Genomic DNA, 23,950 nt, shown 5'->3' on the forward strand with positions numbered 1-23,950 from the left:
GGACAACAGAGGATGAGATGGTTGGATAGCATCACTGACTCAATGGACATGGGTTTGGGTGGACTCCAGGAGTTGGTGATGGACAGGGAGGCCTTGCGTGCTGCGGTTCATGCGGTTGCAAAGAGTCGGACACGACTGAGCAACTGAACTGAACTGAACTGAACTGAAAGCTGTTTTTAAAATTCTTAAAGTTTTTTTTAATTTAAAATTTTTTAAAAAGCAGAAGTTTTTATAAATATAAACAAGCCTATTCTAAAATTTATTGGAAAGACAAAGGAACTAAAATGACTAAGACAATTTTGAAACAGAAGAATTTGAAGGAAACGCAGTATCCAGTCTTAAGATTTGTATAAAGCTATATTGATGAAGACAGCAACCATGAATTCAGTCCTGATTCCTAAGATAGAGGGATTTTAATAAGGGGAAATTTTTTTAATCTAAAAAATTTTTGTCATTTTTATTCAATTATTTATATTTTCCCATTTCCAAAAAAAAGTTTAGTCACCTTACCAAAATAAATACAGTAGTGAATGAAGAAAAGACAAGTGAAAACATAAAATTAAAAGTCTAAAAGTCACTTAAAAGTAATACACAAACATAAAAGCCATAAGATCCTCTCCACCTCTAGAATTACAAGTAGATTTAGCTAAGAGCTTTTCTAGAAGCCAGTCCACCAAAAGAAAAGTCAGTAGCATGCTCATAGTATTCATAAAAAATAAAAGCAGATACTCAGGAGAGAATATTGTTCTCTGATTTTGCAAACTGAGATAACATTCTCCCATTTAGGAAAACACAAGTGTGTGGGGGCAGTAGAGTGTAAAATATTGACAGCCTTGGAGCCAGCAGCTTCAGCAGTGACAAGAAGTAGCATTGTTGGCACAAACATCAACAATTTGACACCAGGTATTGGCAGCCTGGGAGCAGAGATCAGTGCGAATCAGCAGCCAGCAGGGGTGTGGCCTTCAGTTTGCCTCTGAAGAGAAGAGTAACAACAGAAATGTCAAGGCAGCCAAGAGAACAAATTCACAGAACACTTGTGATATACCACATAGATTCCAAGAACTCTTTACGTGGAAACAGAGTTCTTAGAATATGGGGAGGAGAGAGAGAAATATTGCTATGTGACTATTATTCAGGTTCTCAGACCACCAATGTGATAGGTTTTTCTTTTCATTTTTTATAAGACCAACCCATATATCTCTTTTAAAAAATTAAACAGAAGGGTAGAATTCTGACCCTGTGAGCCTTATTCTCAAATTCCCACTTCTTTTTAAATATTTATTTTTACTTATTTGACTGTGCTGGGTCTTAGTTGCAGCATGTGAGATCTTCTGATCGAACCCCAGCCCCCTGCATTGGGAGCATGGAGTCTTAGCCACTGGACTACCAGGGAATTTCCTTTCATCTTAAGCAATTCTTTTAGCTATTATGGTAAATGAAGATTTAGCTGTCTTAAATAATCTCCCTCAAATATATTTGCTCACATATATTTCTGCATATCCATTTACCAAATTAGTTACACTGGCATTTTTATTTAAATAAATGTTTATTATTTACATTATTATGATTAGTTTATATTATTCACAGTTATGATAGTGTATACTATGATAACATTTCATTCCTGAACAACTTTTATGTTTTTCCCAGTACTGATAACTGCCTTGGGGGTCTTTTGGTTACTTGTTTGCCTTTTCCCATGTCAAAATCAGTCATTCAACTCCAAACTATCCAATAGAACCAAAAAATCATTTCAGAACACATTAAAATACCTCAGATACTCTATATGTAGTATTCTCCCTGGAAATATCCATCTTGGAACCCTCTTATCTATACTGGTTGCTCACTAGGTTTACTACCCAGCTAACATCCTGAAACTTCCCAGCACTAAAATCCTGGGAATTCTTTCCCCCTTGCTTATATGTCAGATCTTCTGTTTCCTGGATACTATGCCTTTCTTTTTCCTGGCTTCTTCCCTTTTCACATTACTTAGTGTTTCTGAACAAAAGTGTCATTATTTAATCTTCCTTACCAGGGTGTTAATTTGCCTAGGTATAAAATTGTAGATTGGAAATAATTGTTCTTCAGAATTTTAAGGCACTGCTCCCTTTTTCCTCCAGACCAATCCAATGTTCTTGTTTTGTTTGCTTCTTTTCTGAGTCCCGGATTGCTTCTCCTGCCTTGAATTTTTGTTATGGTTTGTTCGTGCTTTTACTGTTGGTTGGCTTCATCTCTCTTGCTTAAATCTTCCTCAACTATCTAGTGATCTTTTGTTGTTCATTCACACTTTAAAATAAGGCTCTAAAACACTAAAAGATTGTGTGCCAGACTTTCACCTGGTGAGTTTCACTGTGGAATGATGAAGCATATATGTTAAAACTTTCTAATTTTCTATATAGCTACTTTTTCCAGGGAAAAAAAATCTTGAATCTTCTGATTGGTGGGTGCTAAGGAATAAAGCTGTCAGCCTTCTGGTTTTCAGCTTTTTGGGCACGGAGAAACTCAAGAGAATAAGTGGAAGGTCATCCTGCACCATATGGACTTTGTCATTCTTTATAGTATGATGCTTCTGCTTTGCCTACTACTGTGCTTGTCCCTGAATTGGAACCTGTCTTTTCAATTTATAGATCAAGCCTCCAGTCTTTGCGTTGGGCACTGGAGATAATCAGTATGTTATATCAAAGAAAGTAAGAGTCAGATACTTCTGCATAGGAAAAGATATTGGAAAAAAAGAATATTTAACAGCTAAATACAGCAGATTGAACATATGGCACTTATTTCTGTTGCCTCTAGAAACTCTGCTAAAATGAGAATAAAATTCTTGAAATGAATAAATACAGTAAAGGGAGAACATGAACAGTGATGAAGCAGTCAGAGTTCTGGCAGAAAACTAGTTGGCACACCCAAAGGAGACCTGAATAGAATTTAATAAGGAAACTATTTACAAAGGTGTGGGCAGGATTAAAAGAACCAGTAAGGGACGGTGAAGTATGTTGGGGGAGCTATCACCATCTTTATGCCTGGAGGGGCATATGGAAAGTGGACTTTTTATGTTGGCTCACAGATTAAGTCTCAATGGATTAAAAGATTGATATCATACAAAGTATTTTTTCTATTATAGTTTTATCACAAATAAAACTGAAAAATTCACAAATTTGAGGAAATCAAATAATATACTCTTAACAACCAAGAGATCAAAGAAGAAATAACAAGGGAAATTAGAAAGTACTCAGAAAAAAATGAAAATAAAAACACAACATACCAAAACTTACAGGTGTAGTGAAAGCATTGCTAAAGGGGGGGAAAAAAAAACAAAACAAGAAAGATCTCAAAACAATAACTTAACTTTACAATTTAAGGAATTAGAAAAAGAAGAACAAACTAAACCCAAAGTTAGCAGAAAAAGGAAACAACAAAGATAAGGGCTTCCCTGATGGTTCAGATGGTAAAGAATCAGTCTGCTAGTAACAGATGTAAGTTAGATAGATCCCTGATACAAGAAGATCCCATGTGCCATGGAGTGGCTAAGCCCATGCACCACAACTATTGAGCCTGTGCCCTAGAGGCCAGGAGTCACAACTGCTGAGCCCACGTACCACGACTCCTGAAGCCCACATGCCTTAGAGCCTGTGCTCAGCAACAAGAGAAGCCATTGCAATGAGAAGCCCTCACGCTGCCCCTAGAGAATAGCCCTTGCTCACTGCACCTAGAAAAAAACCTGTGCAGTAACAAAGATCCAGCACAGCCAAAAATAAATAAACAAAGTTTAAAAAAGAAATGAAAATGGAAATATTACCAATTCGACAGAAATAAAAAGGATTGTAAGAGAACACTATGAACCACTGTATGCCAATAATTTGGATCAGTCAGTCAATCAGTTCAGTTGTTCAGTCGTGTCTGACTCTGTGACTCCATGTTCTGCAGCATGTCAGGCTTCCCTGTCCATAACCAACTCCCGGAGCTCGCTCAAACTCATATCCATTGAGTCAGATATAATATAATTTGGATAATCTAAATTAAATGGACAAATTTCTACAAACACAAAATGAACCAAGAGTAAATCACAAAGAAATAGAAAAATCTGAATAAACCCATAACTAATAAGGATGTTGAATTAGTAATCAAATATCTGACAAAATCCCTAGACCTGATAACTTCATTGGTTAATTCTATAAAACATTTAAACAAGAATTAATACCAATACTTCTCAAACTTTTCCCAAAAACTGAATGAAGGGAAACTTCCTAACTCATTCTATGAGGTCAGCATAACCCAGATACCAAAGTCAGACAGACACTGCAAGAAAAAAACAGCAGACCAACATCCCTTATGAATGGATGCGAATATTCTCAACAAAACACTAGTAAACCAAATTCAGCAGAATATCAAAGGGATTATATACCATGACTAAGTGGAATTTATTCTTGGAATCCAAAGATGGTTCAACAAGTGAAAATCAATGTAACATTCTACATTAATAGAATGAAGAAAAACCACATAAACACTTCAACTGATGCAGAAAAAGCATTTGACAAAATTTAACACCATTTCATGATAAAAACACTCAACAAACTAAAAACAGAAGACAACAAATTTCATATAATAAAAATCACATACGAAAACACATAGTGAAAATCATACTGAATGGTGAAAGTCTGAAAGCTTTCCCTCAAAGATCAGGAAAAAGACAAAAACACCTGCTTTTGCCACCTCTGTTCAACACAGTACTGGAAGATCTAGCCAGATAAATTAGGCAAGTGAAAGAAAGTGAAAAGTGAAGTCACTCAGTCGTGTCCGAATTAGGCAAGAAGAAGAAACAAAAGGCACTCATATTAGAAAGGAAGAAGTAAAATTATCTCTTTGCAGATGATACGATCTCATATATAGAAACCCTAAAGACTCCACAAAGAAACTGTTAAAAAAAACAAATTCAACAAAGTGGCAGGATATAGTGTCAACACACAAAAATCACTTGCATTTCTATATACTACAATGAACAATCTGAAAAAAATACACAAGTGGTCCCATTTACAACAGCATCAGAAAATATAAAATACTTGGAACTAACTTAACCAAGGAGGTGAAAGGCTTGTAACAATACAGTGAAATCCAGAAAACATTACCAAAGGAAATTAAAGATATAAATAAATGAAAATAACCTATGTCCATGGATTGATAGAATTAATATTGCTAAAATGTCAATAATACCTAAAGTAATCTACAGATTCAGTGCAATCCCTATCAAAATCCCAATGACACTTTTCAAAAAATAGAAAAATTCATCCTAAAATTCATATGAAACCTCAAAGGACATTGCAAAGCCAAGAAAATCTTGAAAAAGAAAAGAAAAATAAAGCTGAAAGAGCCAAAACTTCTGATTTCAAAACATATTGTAAAGCTACAGTAATCAAACTCATTTTATTTATTTATTTTTAATTTTATTTTTAAACTTTAGAAAATTTTTTTTTAATTTTATTTTATTTTTAAACTTTACATAATTGTATTAGTTTTGCCAAATTTCAAAATGAATCCGCCACAGGTTTTAGTTTTGCTAAATATTGAAATGAATCCGCCACAGGTATACATGTGTTCCCCATCCTGAACCTTCCTCCCTCCTCCCTCCCCATACCATCTCTCTGGGTCGTCCCAGTGCACCAGCCCCAAGCATCCAGTATCGTGCATCGAACCTGGACTGGCAACTCATTTCATACATGATATTATACATGTTTCAATGCCATTCTCCCAAATCTTCCCACCCTCTCCCTCTCCAACAGAGTCCATAAGACTGTTCTATACATCAGTGTCTCTTTTGCTGTCTCGTACACAGGGTTATTGTTACCATCTTTCTAAGTAATCAAACTCGTGATATCGCACAAAGGCAAACATCAGTTCAGTTCAGTTCAGTCGCTCAGTTGTGTCCGACTCTTTGCGACCCCATGAATCGCAGCACACCAGGCCTCCCTGTCCAGCACCAACTCCCGGAGTTCACTGAGACTCATGTCCATCAAGTCAGTGATGCCATCCAGCCATCTCATCCTCTGTCGTCCCCTTCTCCTCCTGCCCCCAATCCCTCCCAGCATCAGAGTCTTTTCCAATGAGTCAACTCTTCGCATGAGGTGGCCAAAGTACTGGAGTTTCAGCTTTAGCATCATTCCTTCCAAAGAAATCCCAGGACTGATCTCCTTCAGAATGGACTGGTTGGATCTCCTTGCAGTCCAAGGGACTCTCAAGAGCCTTCTCCAACACCACAGTTCAAAAGCATCAATTCTTCGGCACTCAGCCTTCTTCACAGTCCAACTCTCACATCCATACATGACCACAGGAAAAACCATAGCCTTGACTAGACGAACCTTTGTTGGCAAAGTAATGTCTCTGCTTTTCAATATGCTATCTAGGTTGGTCATAACTTTTCTTCCAAGGAGTAAGCGTCTTTTAATCTCATAGCTGCAGTCACCATCTGCAGTGATTTTGGAGCCCAGAAAAATAAAGTCTGACACTGTTTCCCCATCTATTTCCCATGAAGTGGTGGGACCGGATGCCATGATCTTCGTTTTCTGAATGTTGAGCTTTAAGCCAACTTTTTCACTCTCCTCTTTCACTTTCATCAAGAGGCTTTTGAGTTCCTCTTCACTTTCTGCCATAAGGGTGGTGTCATCTGCATATCTGAGGTTATTGATATTTCTCCTGGCAATCTTGATTCCAGCTTTTGTTTCTTCCAGTCCAGCGCTTCTCATGATGTACTCTGCATATAAGTTAAATAAACAGGATGACAATATACAGCCTTGACGTACTCCTTTTCCTATTTGGAACCAGTCTGTTGTTCCATGTCCACTTCTAACTGTTGCTTCCTGGCCTGCATACCAATTTCTCAAGAGGCAGATCAGGTGGTCTGGTATTCCCATCTCTTGAAGAATTTTCCACAGTTTATTGTGATCCACACAGTCAAAGGCTTTGGCATAGTCAAGAAAGCAGAAATAGATGTTTTTCTGGAACTCTCTTGCTTTTTCCATGGATGTTGGCAATTTGATGTCTGGTTCCTCTGCCTTTTCTAAAACCAGCTTGAACATCGGGAAGTTCACGGTTTACATATTGCTGAAGCCTGGCTTGGAGAATTTTGAGCATTACTTTACTAGCATGTGAGATGAGTGCAATTGTGCAGTAGTTTGAGCATTCTTTGGCATTGCGTTTCTTTGGGATTGGAATGAAAACTGACCTTTTTCAGAAAGATAAACATAGAGACCAATGGAATTGAATAAAACCTAGGAAAAAATCCTCACTTATATGATCAAGTAATTTTTGACAAGGGTGCCAAGACAATTCAATGGGGAAAAGACAGTCTTTTCAATAAATTGTGCTGAGAAAACTGGATTCCTACATGCAAAAGAATAAAGTTGAAACTTTACCTAACCCCATATATAAAAATTAACTCAAAATGAATGAAAGACATTCATTTTGAATGTAAGTTTGGTGTAAGACTCCGAACTATAAACCCTTAAAAGGAAACAGCCAGAAGCTTTACAATAGTGAATTTGGCAATGATTTATTGGCTATGACACCACCAATGGCAACAAAATAAAAAAATAGGCAAACTAGACTTTATGAAAATTTTTAAATGTTGTGTATCAAAAGACAGTATCATCACAGTTAAAAGGTAACCCACGGTTGGACTTCCCTGCCAGTCCAGTGGTTAAGACTCTGCACTTCCACTGCAAGGGGTGTGGGTTCAATCCCTGGTAAGGGAACTAAGATCCCAAATGCCATTCAGTGCAACTGTATTAAAAAAAAAAAAGGCAACTCACAGAATGAGGGAAATTTTACAAAACTACATCTGATAAAGGATTAATATCCAGAATATACAGAGAACTCCCATAACTCAACAACAAAACCCCAATTTAAAAATGGGAAAACGCCTTGAATAGACATTTCTCCAAGAAGATATACAAATGGTCAATGACATGAAAAGATGCTCAGTATCACTAATCATTAGGAAAATGCAAGTGAAATCTACTGAGATACCACCTCACATCCATTAGGATGGTAACTAACAAAAAAGAGAAAACGACCAGCATTGGCCAGGATGAGGGAGTGTAAAATGGTGCAGTCCTTGTAAAAACAGTCTAACAAAAAGTTAAACTAGAACTACCTCAAGACTGTATAGTTCTATTTTTAGTCATATACTCAAAAAAGTATTGAAAACAGGGACTCAAGCAGATACTAGCAAGCCAATGTTCATTACAGTACTATTCACAATAGCTACGAGATGGAAACAACCTAAATATCCCTCAATAAATGAAAGGATAAATGAACTGTGATATAAACACAGTGGGTATTCCTTAGGAATGAAAAGGAATGAAGTTCTGATACAAGCTACAGCATGAAAGAACCTTGAAAACACTATGCTAAGTAAAATAAGTCAGACACAAAAGGAAAAATGCTGAATGATTCCACTTGTATGAAATATCTAGAATAAGCAAATTCATACAGACAGAAAGTAAACTAGAAATTTCCAGGCTATAGGACGAGGAATAGGCAGAGAAGGTGATGGCACCCCACTCCAGTACTCTTGCCTGGAAAATCCCATGGATGGAGGAACCTGGTAGGCTGCAGTCCATGGGGTCGCTGAGAGTCGGACACGACTGAGCGACTTCACTTTCACTTTTCACTTTCATGCATTGGAGAAGGAAATGGCAACCTACTCCAGTGTTCTTGCCTTGAGAATCCAGGGATGGGGGAGCCTGGTGGGCTGCCGTCTATGGGGTCGCACAGAGTCGGACACGACTGAAGTGACTCAGCAGCAGCAGGAGGAATGGGACCAGATGCCATGATGTTAGTTTCCTGAATGCTGAGTTTTAAGCCAACTTTTTCACCCTCCTCTTTCACTTTCATCAAGAGGCTGTTTAGTTCTTTGCTTTCTGCCATAAGGGTGGTGTCACCTGCATATCTGAGGTTATTGATATTTCTTCCAGCAATCTTGATTCCAGCTTGTGCGTCATCCAGCCCAGCGTTTCTCATGATGTACTCTGCATATAAGTTAAATAAGCAGGGTAACAATACACAGCCTTGATGTACTCCTTTCCTGATTTGGAACCAGTCTGTTATTCCATGTCCAGTTCTAACTGTTGCTTCTTGATCTACCTACAGATTTTTCAGAAGGCAGGTCAGGTGGTCTGGTATTCCCATCTCTTTAAGAATTTTCCACAGTTTATTGTGATCCACACAGCATGGCAAATAGATGGGGAAACAATGGAAACAGGTACAGACTTTATTTTGGGGGGCTCCAAAATCATTGCAGATGGTGACTGCAGCCATGAAATTAAAAGACACTTGCTCCTTGGGAAAAAAGTTATGACCAACCTAGACAGCATATTAAAAAGCAGAGACATTGGTCAACAAATGTCCATCCAGTCAAGGCTATGGTTTTTCCAGTGGTCACACATGGATGTAAGAGTTGGACTATAAAGAAAGCTGAGTGCAGAAGAATTGATGCTTTTGAACTGTGGTGTTGGAGAAAACTTGAGAGTCCCTTGGACTGCAAGGAGATCCAACCAGTCCATCCTAAAGGAGATCAGTCCTGAATATTCATTGGAAGGACTGATCCTACAGCTGAAAGTCCAATACTTTGGCCACCTGATATGAAGAACTGACTCATTGGAAAAGATACTGATGCTGGGAAAGACTGAAGGCAGGAGGAAAAGGGGACAACAGAGGATGAGATGGTTGTATCGCATCACCAACTCTATGGACATGAGTTTGAGTAAGCTCTGGGAGTTGGTGATGGACAGGAAAGCCCGGCGTGCTGCAGTCCATCGGGTTGCAAAAAGTTGGACATGACTGAGCAACTGAACTGAACTTAGGGGGAATGGGGAGGATAAGGAGTTACTGCTTAATGGGTACAGAGTTTCTGACTTGAGGTAATGAGAAAGATTTGAAAATAGATTGTGGGGGTGACTGCACAACCCTGAGAATGTAATTAATGCCACTGAACTGTACTTAGAAAATGGTTAAAACGGTAAGCATGTTATATATATTTTACCATGATGAAAGTAAAAACCTATGAAAGAAAGTAAGAACCTATGAAAGAAAGTAAGAAAGTGAAGTCACTCAGTCATGTCTGACTCTTTGTGACCCCATGGACTGTAGCCTATCAGGTTCCTCCATCCATAGGATTATCCAGGCAAGAATACTGGAGTGGGATGCCATTTCCTTCTCTAGGAGATCTTCCTGACCAAGAGATTGAACCTGGGTCTCCTGCATTGTAGGCAGATGCTTTACAGTCTGAGCCATAAGGGAAGTCTATTGGCAGGTTGGTATAAACAAACCCCTGACAGGGTTTCTGCCATAAACCATATGAGGTCACCGCAAAACACAGAGCAGGGCTCCTCACTTGCTTCGTGCAGGGCGTGTCATTTATTCACACAAGCACACTGTAGAGTTAGTAAAGTACAGCAGAAAACATGTTTGTTAGGAGAACAAAGAACTAGAGCTCCAAGCCTCCTTACCTTAACCTATAGGAAACAGAAAAAAGGGTGAAATTAAGGTCTCTATGCATTATTTCTTCCCTGGTGGCTTACAGGGTAAAGCATCTGCCTGCAGTGCAGGAGACCCAGGTTTGATCCCTGGGTTGGGAAGATCCCCTGGAGAAGGAAATGGCGACCCACTCCAGTATTCTTGCCTGGAAAATCCCATGGACAGAGGAGCCTGGTGGGCTACAGTCCATGGGGCCACAAAGAGTCAGACATGGCTGAGCGACTTCACTTCAGTATGCATTATTTATTATCCCAAGTCTACTGCCTTTCTCCAGATTAATAATTAAATATTTTCTTAGAACTCCCCTGGTGGCTCAGACTGTAAAGAATCTGCATGCAATGCGGGAGACCTGGGTTCAATTGCTGGGTTGGGAAGATCCTCTGGAGGAGGGCATGGCAACCCACTCCAGTATTCTTGCCTGGAGAATCCCCATGGACAGAAGAGCCTGGCAGGCTACACTGCATGGGGTCTCGAAGAGTTGGACACGACTGAGTGACTAAGCAGAGGACATGCCATTATTTATTGTCCCAAGTCTACTGCCTTTCTCCAGATTAATAATGAAATATTTGCTTAGAACTCTAGTTTACAAGATTCACATGGGAGTTGGTTGTAAAATACTCTGGCAATACCATACTTGTTTGGGAAACTCCAGCATACAAGGTAGTTTCTTAAAGTACAGTCTGAGAATCACCAGTATCAGAGTTACCTTAGGATGCTTGATAAAAATGCAGATTCTTGGTTCCAACCAAGATCTACCAAAACAGAATTTTTAGAGAAAAGCTTATGAACCTACATTTTAACTATCCTTCCAAAGAGAAACTATGGTTAGATTTTAGGCAATTGTATTTATGCACAGTGAGGCTTCCTAAATTTGGAGAGAAGGCCTGTGCCTGATAGCTCCCTGGAACTTTGCAAAGATAGAACACTTGAAAGACTTGGGCTAAATTAACCCAACTTCGGAGTTGCTGAAGGAGTGAATAAGACTTCTTTACCTAGACTGAAGAGAATAAAATTTTAAGAGTGAAAAGGTAACCATTTTCTACATATTTGAGAATTTATATTCAAGAGCTTGAATAACGGAAAGGCATTGGCTGTGTTCTGTTTTCAGGGTGAAAAAACTGGCATATGATGTTATTATATTGTGCTCATTGTGTACCCAACTCTGAGTCTGATTATGGCATCATACAGCATAATTTTAAATGAGACACAGAAGGGGAATGCCTTCTTATGTAGTGTATAGCACTGGTTTTCAAACCTCAGTGGGCATTAGAATTGCCTCACCTTCCTCATGCTCCCACCCGTGCCCCAGAAACTCTGATTCAGAAGGCTTAAAGCAGGACCTAGAAATCTTCATTAAAAATATAAAGAACTCTAGGATATTCTTATGCAGATGGTCCATACTTGGAAAAACACTTGAGTTGCACTTCCTGAAATAGCTCTCTGGCTTCCTGAGTAGAACATCAATGGAACACTTGTAAAAGGACTGAGCCACCCATTTCATGAGTCCTAAGCAGTGAGCTAGCAAGGACTGAAGAATCAGCAACAGGTAGGTAGAGACTGAACACTTTTGATACTTGATTAAGCTCCTTGGAGAGGGAAAGCAACATTCTAGTCTTCCTGACTTTAACAGTAAAACAATAGCAGTAACAGTAAACCCATCCCCAACCCCGCCACCACACACAGACACACAGACACACAAATTTGCCAGCCAGTGGTAGATGCACACTTTATCCACTAGGGGGAGCCCAAGGATTTCCACACACAAGCTTCATACCCTAGGGGAGGAAATCTGATACAGGCCAAGGACGTTTGGGGACTTTATTGCTAAGGATGGAGCAAAGAATGAAAGGATCTAAAAGGCTAAAAGCCCTTGCTTACATGCAGAATGTCCTTTCTTTATGGCTGTCATTCCAATCTTTGCATCTTAAAAAGTGGTGCTCTGAGGCAGCCTAGGCCAGATTTGCCAGGATTGTTAAAGAAGAAATTATTCTAACAATACTGTACTGTATACTTCAAAGTTGCTAAGAGAATACATCTCAGAAGTTCTCAGTACTCGTTCCCCTACTCCCCAAAAAGGTACTGTGTGAGATTAACCTTATTGTGGTAATCATTTCACAATATATTCGTGAATCAAATCACTATGTTGTACACCTTAAACCTGCACAGTGGAAAATGTCACTTGTATTTCAATAAAGCTGGAAAAAGAAAAACAAGTTATTCTGACACTTTTTTAAAATGGTAAGGAAGACTTTATTCAAGACTATTACAGCAGATGTCAAGATTATCCCAATGGGGAGAGAGATCAGGCTCAACTCTGAATATAATAACAAATGGGGATTCACAGCCAAGGAGCAGAAAGGGGAGATCAGTGGATAGAAAACTCAGTGGATGTAAAATTATTAAAAGGAGACATCAAAAATAGGGGGTCTTGGTAAACTGACTTAGCAGGATTCTGTCTGAAGGCTGGCCAAGGACTTAAGACATCAAAGGTAAAGGGTGAAGAACTTGATCAGATATTGAGAGTTATCAGGTATTAAAGCGACTTGAGAGTCTCTAAACTAATCCGGCAGGATTCCTGTGAAAACTAGGCTATGCAGGCCTGGGCCTATTTGCTGCTGCTGTTGTTGTCGTTCAGGTGTGTACAACTTCTTGCGACCCCATAAATTGCAGCATGCCAGGCGTCCCTGTCCTTCACTATCTCCCCGAGTTTGCTCAAACTCATGTCCATTGAGTCTATGATGCCATCCAACCATCTTATCCTCTGTTGTCCCCTTCTCCTCCTGTCTTCAATCCTTCCCAGCATCATGGTCTTTTCCAATGAGTAGGCTCTTCATATCAGGTGGCCAAAATTTTGGAGCTTCAGCATCAGTCCTTCCAAAGAATATTCAGGGTTGATTTCCTTTAGAGTTGACTGGTTTGATTTCCTTGCAGCCTAAGAGAGACTCTCAAGAGTCTTCTCCAGCACCATAGTTCAAAAGCATCAATTCTTTGGTGCTCAGCCTTCTTTCTGATTCAACTCTCACATCCATACATGACCAATGGAAAAACCATAGCTTTGACTATGTGGACCTTTGTTGGTATAGTGATGTCTCTGCTTTTTAATATGCTGTCTAGGTTTGTCATAGATTTTCTTCCAAGGAGCAAACATCTTTTAATTTCATGGCTGCAATCACCATCTGCAGTTATTTTGGAGCCTAAGAAAATAAAGTCTGTCACTGTTTCCATTTTTTCTCCATCTACTTGCCATGAAGTGGTGGGACCAGATGCCATGATCTTAGTTTTTTGAATGTGTATGCGTGTGTGTAAGCGTGTGCATGTGTGCTCAATTTCTCCGTCACGTTCAACTTTTTACAACCCCATAGACTGCAGTCCCCCAGGCTCCTCTGTCCTTGGAATTTTTCAGGCGAGAATACTGGAGCAGGTTGCCATTTGCTATTCCAGAGGATCTTCCTGATCCAGGGATTGAATCTGTATCTCTTGCATCTCTTGCATTGGCAGGTGGATTCTTTACCACTGCACCACCTGGGAAGCCTATACATATATATACATATATATATGTATATATACATATGTGATATATGTGTGTATATATACACACAAACACACACATACATACAGTGGAATATTAGCCATTAAAAAAATGAAATAATACCATTTATAGCCACATGGATGGACCTAGAGATTATCACACTAAGCTAAGTGCTGACAAGTCAGAAGAGAAAGACAAATACTACATTACATCTTGTGGAAAAACCTGAACAAACTTATTGACTAACTCAATACCATATATCACTTATAAGTGGTATCTAAAATACAACACAAATGAACATATCTATGAAACAGAAATAGACTCACAGACAGAAAACAGACTTGTGGTTGCCAAGCGGGAAGAGGGGTGCGGAGGGAAGGATTAGGAATTTACGATTAGCAGATGCAAACTATTATATATAGGAAGAATAAACAACAAAGTCCTACTATATAGCACATGGAACTATATTCAATATCCTGTGATAAACCATAGTGGAAAAGAATATGTATATATGCATAACTGAGTCATTTTGCAGCATACTAGAGATAACACAGCACTGCAAACCAACAATACTTCAATAAAATTTAAAATAAAAGTAGTATATTTTAAACTGAAATAAGATCATAACATGTGCTTTGCAACTTATTTTCTCCAAATGATAAATCATGAATGTTCTGCTTTATAGCCTTCAAATATACTGGTTTGCTTTTCATAAAACTTTTATACTTCTGGGAAAAAGATGGTGGTTTGAGAAGACATGGCTGATTCCTCTCCTTCTGGTTTTCTCTCCCCCACCAAAATGACTAAAGAAATGTAAAATAAAGAACAATCTGTGTCCTTTAATTGAGATAGAGAAAAGCACCCAAATATCAGATATTTTGAGGAATTTTACTATATTTAGGGCAGATGATATTAAAGAACATGCAGGTAGGTTTGCCAGATTTAGCAAATAAAAATACAGGGTGTCCAGTTCAATATGAACTACAGATACCAATATACAATAATTTTTAGTACAAAAACTATACTACTGGCTCAGGCAATATTTGTTGTTTATCTAACATCTGAATTTAACTGGGCATCCTGTATTCTGTCTGGACTGTCTGAATGGACTCATACTCAGAGTCCATTCACAGCTTCCCTGAAGGAACTTCAAGACCAGGAAGGAAGGAAGGAGAGAAGAAAGAAAGAAGGGAGGGAGTGTGAGACAGAGAGGGGTGTTAAGAGTCTAGATACGGAGGGACAAGCACTGGGATTGACAGGCATGGTGAGGTCGACTGGAAAGGCTGCATCTGGGGTTCCAATTAGTTGTTAAGGATCCTGAGGGCTGTAGTGGCCTTACGCTCCAAAGCTGTCAATGATACTAAGTTGTATAAAGCCTAAGGTAGGAAAATGGGCCCTCTCATACACTGCTAGTGGATGAATAATTTTAAAGCAGTTTTTCCAGAGGACAATTTGCCTATCTGTCAAACTCTGTCAAAAGCTTTAAAACATGTATACACTTTAACTTATCAATATCACTTCCAGGAATTCATTCTAAAGAAACTGTGTGGTCTTTAGAGTATTGTTTATAATAACAAAGTAATGGGCACAACTTAAATGAGAAACAAGAGGGGAATGTTCAAGTTATGGTACGTTCATACAGTAAGAAATATACTATGCAGTCACTAAAAATGATTCCATAGATTATTTATTGACAGGAAGACTTTTTTTCACATATAGTTTAATTTTTTTTAAAAAGGCCAAGCTACAAAACTGCATTATGATACTATTTTTTTAAGAATATATATATTTAAACATACACGTACTTTATGCATAAAAAATGACTGAAAGGGTATATACTAAATGTTAACAGTGGTTTTCTCTAATTAATTGAATATGGGTGGTTAGTTTTTTCTTTTCACTTATGTCTATTTTATATATTTTCTTCAGAATGTTTATTACCAGGGTTAATTTTTTTAAGTTTTAAAAACTTTCTGATTGGTGATTTTATACTTTTGAGTAATTATAAAATGAGATTGCAATTATAAAGTAGGCTTTACCATGAAGGAGCATCTAGTCCAGATAAATCAACACTGAGTTTCAACCAGATGCCAGGCCCTGTGATACAAGCTGGGGATAGACATGAGTTGGACATACTCTCTGGCCCGCCCACCCTTCCCCTGCCTGCCAAGAGTCTAAAGTCCACGTTCTTTGTGGAGGTTCCTTGGTTCTTGGACTTGCTGGCTCCAAAAACCCATTTGTCAGCCCATTCAAGATCATCCCTCACTTTAACCAAATTCACAGAAGTTGATGAACAAACTAAGATAATGTATTAATTTGTGCTGAGAATTATCACAGTCACATGGGCTAGGATAATCCTCTAAGTATGACCAGAACATTTTTCACCCTTATGGGGTGAACTACGTAGGGAATCAAAATATTATTAGCATCTTGTTTACTGAGGCTGGAATCCTGCCAGGGGCAGGGAGTAACTTAAAAGTTCAATGAGGCCTGGTGTTAGTACCTTTCCCCTCAATAAACATAGCCCTGCAGATGAAACCAGCACACAATTGCACTCATCTCACACGCTAGTAAAGTAATGCTCAAAATTCTCCAAGCCAGGCTTCAACGTGAACCATGAACCGTGAATTTCCAGATGTTCAAACTGGACTTAAAGGCAGAAAAGGTAGAGGCACCAGAGATCAAATTGCCAAAAGCAAGAGGGTTACAGAAAAAACATCTATTTCTGCTTTATAGACAATGCCAAAGCCTTTGACTGTGTGTGGATCACAACAAACTGTGGAAAATTCTTCAATAGATGGGAATACCAGAGCACCTGACCTGCCTTCTGAGAAATCTGTATGCAGGTCAAGAAACAACAGTTAGAACTGGACGTGGAACAACAAACTGGTTCCAAATCAGGAAAGGAGTACATCAAGGCTGTATATTGTCACCCTGCTTATTTAACTTACATGCAGAGTACATCATGAGAAACACTGGACTTAATGAAGCACAGGTTGGAACCAAGATTGCCGGGAGAAATATCAATAACCTCAGATATGCAGATGACACCACACTTATGGCAGAAAGCAAAGAAGAACTAAAGAGCCTCTTGATGAAAGTGAAAGAGGAGAGTGAAAAAGTTAGCTTAAAACTCAACATTCAGAAAACTAAGATCATGGCATCCGGTCCCATCACTTCATGGCAAATAGATGGGGAAAGAGTGGGAAAAGTGGCTGACTTTATTTTGGGGGGCTCCAAAATCACAGCAGATGGTGACTGCAGCCATGAAATTAAGAGATGCTTGCTCCTTGGAAAAAAAGTTATGACCAACTTAGACAGCATATTAGAAAGCAGAGACATTACTTTGTCAACAAAGGTCTGTCTAGTCAAAGCTATGGTTTTTCCAGTAGTCATGTATGGATGTAAGAGTTGGACTATAAAGAAAGCTGAGTGCAGAAGAATTGATGCTTTTGAACTGTGGTGTTAGAGAAGACTCTGAGAGTCCCTGGACTGCAAGGAGATCCAACCAGTTCATCCTAAAGGAGATCAGTCCTGAATATTCATTGGAAGGACTGATGTTGAAGCTGAAACTCCAATACTCTGGCCACCTGATGCAAAGAACTGACTCATTGGAAAAGACCCTGATGCTGGGAAAGATTGAAAGCAGGAGGAGAGGGGGACGACAGAGGATGAGATGGTTGGATGGCATCACTGACTCAATGGACATGAATTTGAGTAAGCTCTGGAAGTTGGTGATGGACAGGGAGGCCTGGCATGCTGCAGTCTATGGGGTCACGAAGAGTTGGCCACGACTGAGCGACTGAATTGAATTGAACTGCCAATGAAACCGTAAGTACAAGTGTGAGACCGTCTCTTCCCAGGACAGTAGTAGCTGGATGGACCCTGCCAATATTCATCCCAGATGCTCTCTTATGAAAATCTTCCCAGAATAACTAATACACCTCCATTTACTTCCGATTTCACTGTCACCATATACTCTCATAATTTGCTCAGATCTGGCCATTCCATTTCTTCAAAGTAATTTTTGTCTCTTTTCTTCTCTGCAATTTTTTTGTTTATGTAGTTTAACTCTAAAGATTATCTTATTTTCTTAATTTTCCTTTCTTAAAAGCCATCTAATTTATACACTGACATACAACAAATTTTAACTAGTAGATGTATTTTTTAATTAGGAAAAAATATTCCAAATTTAGAGGGGAAATAATGGAAAGCGTTTTGGTGAAGAAGTTAGGAACCATCACACAAGGCCTTCTATAACTGCTCATTTGCCCTTCAACCATGATCATCCTGGGGTAAAATTCTTATGCTCTAAAGTCAAACTAAGCCCCTACCACATGAGATAGAAGACACGAGGCACAGCTCTCTCTCCTGAAGCGGTCATAAGGGGTTGCCACTGGTGTAGCTTCCTTGGTTGCCAACTAAGCTACCCAAATTTTCTGTAATTGGAACCCAAGTCCGCACAGTCTACTTCACATTCAAGAACATGGTGTACCCACTGTGGGTCATCCAAAAGGCAAATTAAGTACATTCCTAGGGTGCTGGCAATGCTTGTGCAACACACACACACTCACACACACCCACAATTTGGAAGTATTCAATATTTGAGAGATTTTTTAAAAAAGGCATTCAAATAGTCATCATGCAAAATTCAAAACAAAGAGTACTGGAGTGGGGTGCCGTTGCCTTCTCCGAAACAAATCATAGAACTTATTAGATTTCTTGATGTTTACTTTAAGGTTTAGTATATTTTGATGTTTTGTTTTTTAATTTCACACATGGATTTAGAGCCTCTAAACTCTTAATCCAGTACTGGGGATATTAATTCTAGTATAAATGCTGTTAGAATTTTTAACATCAAAACCATGTTCATCAGGCAATTGCATCTATGAATTCTAAATTTCAGCATGTTTCAGCCACTGGATACATACTTGACTCCTTCTAAGAAGCCATGAGAAGTTTTTCACAACTCCTTTCATCATACATCAAAATAGCTCTCAAAGTTAATTATACTTAGGGTTTTGTGCCAAAACCCCAACACTTAACAATCATTATTTTTTAAGTATTCAGAGTACAGTATAAACTATCAAACTACATGTCAAAACCTGGTCCCTGCCCCAAGGCTTATCAGATAAATTACAAAAACAAACTCATTCAGACTACTCACTGCATCAGATTAAAAAGCAAGGCTAAACTTGAATGAAACAAACTTCAGGAAACTTTTCTATAAATCCCTAATAAGTTACCATAATTCTAACCAGAATTATTTGTTGGTTTGAAGGTAGAATTCTGTATTTTTTTTTTAATATACTAACAATGGCACTGCCAATGTTTCAGGAAATAATATTTAACTTAAAAAGAGAATGCTAGAGTTGTAATATAATTTCAGTTACTCTCGTCCCAAATGAAAAAAATCAAACAGCATCATAAAACTCTTAGATATCACCTAGATTCTCCTTAAACATGAGTGAACTGAAATATATCAAGCTATTGTAACAAAAGCCTCAACAGCAGTAGCATACTGCAAAGAGATTTTAATATTTACTTTTCTTTCATTAAAAAAACCATCCATCAGTACCAATATGTCTGCCTGACAAAGATATTACAGGAGACATCTTTTGCGGCATCTGTCTATTCCTATTGTTCCTCCTTTTCCCTTGGCCTCCGAGACTACAACCTCAATAACAAGACTGGAGCTGAGTCAGGCTTGTTTATACAAGGCTTAATCAACTGTGGCCAACGGTGGTATCTTAGGAGAGGCCTAGTTTGTTTTCATTGTATAATACTCCACACAGTAGAACTCTTAAGACATAATAAAAATGTTTGACGCACCCTTGACCACAGTCGAAAAAGCAAGAGAGTTCCAGAAAAACATCTATTTCTGCTTTATTGATTATACCAAAGCCTTTGACTGTGTGGATCACAATCAACTGTGGAAAATTCTTCAAGAGATGGGAATACCAGACCACCTGACCTGCCTCTTGAGAAATCTGTATGCAGGTCAGGAAGCAACAGTTAGAACTGGACATGGAATAACAGACTGGTTCCAAATAGGAAAAGGAGTTCATCAAGGCTGTATATTGTCACCCTGCTTATTTAACTTATATGCAGAGTACATCATGAGAAACGCTGGACTGGAAGAAACACAAGCTGGAATCAAGATTGCCGGGAGAAATATCAATAACCTCAGATATGCAGATGACACCACCCTTATGGCAGAAAGTGAAGAGGAACTAAAAAGCCTTTTGATGAATGTGAAAGAAGAGAGTGAAAAAGTTGGCTTAAAACTCAACATTCAGAAAACGAAGGTCATGGCATCTGGTCCCATCACTTCATGGGAAATAGATGGGGAAACAGTGGAAACAGTGTCAGACTTTATTTTTCTGGGCTCCAACATCACTGCAGATGGTGACTGCAGCTATGAAATTAAAAGACGCTTACTCCTTGGAAGGAAAAGTTATGACCAACCTAGATAGCATATTGAAAAGCAGAGACATTACTTTGCCAACAAAGTTTCATCTAGTCAAGGCTATGGTTTTTCCTGTGGTCATGTATGGATGTGAGAGTTGGACTGTGAAGAAAGCTGAGCACCGAAGAATTGATGCTTTTGAACTGTGGTGTTGGAGAAGACTCTCGAGAGTCCCTTGGACTACAAGAAGATCCAACCAGTCCATTCTGAAGGAGATCAGTCCTGGGATTTCTTTGGAAGGAATGATGCTAGAGCTGAAACTCCAGTACTTTGGCCACCTCATGCGAAGAGTTGACTCATTGGAAAAGACTCTGATGTTGGGAGGGATTGGGGGCAGGAGGAGAAGGGGATGACAGAGGATGAGATGGTTGGATGGCATCACTGACTTGATGGACATGAGTCTCAGTGAACTCCGGGAGTTGGTGATGGACAGGGAGGCCTGGCGTGCTGCGATTCATGGGGTTGTAAAGAGTCAGAAACGACTGAGCGACTGAACTGAACTGAACTTGACCACAGTTGATTGGGCCAGGAGCAGACACATGACCCAAACTAGACCAATCAGAATCTCATCCCAAGAAATCTGGAATTAGATCTAAGGGATTCAACCTTTCTTTAGATGACTAGACCTAAAACATGGAGTTTGGGTCCAGTGGGGATGGGGTGAGGGCATCTTCACCTGTGAGGAGAATTGGAGAAGGATGGGAAGCCAGTCTACAGACAGAAAACGAAGCACAAGGGCAGAGATGAGAGAGAGAGGGTGTCTATTGAGTATTTAACACCATACCCTCCTATAACCTTATATTGTGTTGTTCAGTCACTCAGTTGTGACCGACTCTTTGCGACCCCATGGACTGCAGCACACCAGGCTACCCTGTCCTTCACCGTCTCCCAGAGCTTGCTTAAACTCATGTCTATTGGGTCAGTGATGCCATCCAACCACTCTGTCTTCTGAAAAAGGTAGTATTCTATATATAACAGGCTTCCCTGGTGGCTCAGACGGTAAAGCGTCTGCCTACAATGCGGGAGACCTGGGTTCAATCCCTGGGTCGGGAAGACCCCCTGGAGAAAGAAATGGCAACCCACTCCAGTACTCTTGCCTGGAAAATCCCATGGACGGAGGAGCCTGGTAGGCTACAGTCTATGGGGTCGCAAAGAGTTGGATACGACTGAGCAACTTCACTTTCACTTTCTATATACACCCTTATATAGAATACTACTTTTTGTTTTAAGCCCCTTCAGTTGACTGCTGTTATTTCCAATCTAACATCTTAACTCAACCTGGTCACTCTGACATGGAACTGAGAGTTTTATGTTTCCTTTACAAAGACGTAAGAAAAACATTTGCCTAGGGGCTAAATCCTTTTGAAACACATGAAAAAAACTCTCACCATGGTGAACATATGGGTAAAAAAAGCTTCATTCAGCAGACTTCATCAAAGGAGTTTTCTCTAAGAATTTGATAAATAGCCTTGCCCAGCATAACATTATTTTCAATATATCAAAAGCCTTGAAAATACTGAATTTAAATTTGTAAAAATGAAGGTTTTTATTATGTTTAAGAGAGCTACTTCATAGAGTATTATACAATGAAAACAAACTAGGCCTCTCCTGGGATTCCCTGGTGGCTCAGCTGGTAAAGAATCCGCCTGCAATGTGGGAGACCTGGGTTTGATCCCTGGGTTGGGAAGATCTCCTGCAGAACGGAAAGGCTACCCACTCCAGTATTCTGGCCTGGAGAATTCCATGGACTGTATAGTCCAAGGGGTCACAAAGAGTCGGACTCGACTGAGTGACTTTCACTTTCACTTTATCCTAGGAGATAGTATCACTGTCTCCTAGGATACCACCAATAGTTTGTGTTCAAGCAAAAAATATACCATAGTAAAAAATAAAATATAGTACATATACCTTAGGAAAAAAAATTTTTAATAGAACTTGGAAAAGGGCCATCTGACTATTCTGATCAGGTAGGAGAATCTTAGAAACCTCTTCAAGGACTCCTGAGAACTATTCAACAATAATTAGAAATGTAGATGACATTATCTTCTGTCATAACACTTTTTTCAGCATCCAGTGACATTTATTGAACATCTAATATGGGCAAGAACCATGTTATCTTATTTACTGTATATTCTCTTTGCTTAGCACAGTCTTGGCATATAAAAGGCACAGTAAATATTTCTAGATAAGCAAATGAATGTTGAAAAATAAGAATCAATCCATGTTATCTGGTAAGTAGAGAATCAAATAATATGTCCAATGAGATAATGACCAAAAGATGATTTTAAAACAATCCTCTTTTGTATATATTAAAAATTCATATGAATTTGTAAAATAGGAATACCATAATTATAAATGGATAGAGAATATGAATAGTTCATAGGAGAAAAAATTAACCTTATTAATAAAAAAGTAATAACAATGTTGATCATTAGGACTGATCTAAGAGAAACAAGTTGAAAAATTACTCTGTCTAGTAATTTAAAAGTTGATGAAATATAGCTTTGAGGAGGGTACCAGTGAAACTGGTATATTCCTACACTGCTTTGGCAGACTAAAATACATTTTATAGAAACTATCAGAAATTATTTTGCTGAAGTAAAGTTCTGAAAATTGATTCTGAGGATGGCCATCAAAAGAAGGAAAAATGATATCTATGAAAATGTTTACTGTGAAATATTTTTATATATGTTTCAGTGTTTAGAAATTAAATGTTATTTATAGTAATAAAAAACTAAAATCAGCCAATAACAGGAGAATCATTATGCAAATTACAGTACTTCATTCAATAGACAGTATGCAGTTTTTTAAGAAGATAAGTATGGAAAATACGTGGAAATACAGAAATACAATAAAATACACTAGGAAAATATACATGGAAAAATAGCTATGATATACATTAAGTGAAAAAAATTTAAAAATAAAATTTTATTACACTATGACCTTACTAAATTACACTGTGACAGTCAAATAATAAATATATATCCATATACACAAGTCCTAAAAGTAAAATGAAAGTTTAATTTGTTGGAATGGTGCAATTGTATTATTTAGATTCTAGATATAATTCTAAATCTACTGATACAATGTTATTTGGGTAATAAAATAAAATAAGAACTCCCTTTTTCTGAAGAAAAAATAGAATTTTAGGAAAAAGAACAGAGAGAGTTAAAGAGACATACATAGAGGGTTAAGACTTAATGGCAACTAAGACCCAATACAGGAAAATAAATATATTTTTAAAAATGACTTAGTCTGAAATCTTTTTAAATTCCACTTCCCACAAATGAGTAAATTCTAGGCAGACTATTTCAAAGTATGATAAAAATTCTGTTGCTTCAAAATGGAGTGTCTACAACACTGAACAAAAGAAACCAGATACAGATGGGTACATACTGTGATTTTACTTATATAAAATCTGGGAGCTG

At 38.4% G+C, this 23,950-nt stretch overlaps 1 long non-coding RNA gene across 1 annotated transcript in view; it reads right to left on the minus strand.

Annotated features, from left to right (window-relative positions):
- Positions 1-352: 352 nt before the first annotated feature.
- Positions 353-23,950, minus strand: part of LOC123328598 — a 31,612-nt gene continuing 8,014 nt past the window's right edge. Inside the window, exon 2 of the long non-coding RNA XR_006543522.2 lies at positions 353-973. This is a non-coding gene — a long non-coding RNA (uncharacterized LOC123328598). The remainder of the gene's footprint in view (positions 974-23,950) is intronic.

Source organism: Bubalus bubalis, chromosome 12 (assembly GCF_019923935.1).
Source record: "Bubalus bubalis isolate 160015118507 breed Murrah chromosome 12, NDDB_SH_1, whole genome shotgun sequence".
In the NCBI taxonomy this organism is placed as follows: domain Eukaryota; kingdom Metazoa; phylum Chordata; class Mammalia; order Artiodactyla; family Bovidae; genus Bubalus; species Bubalus bubalis.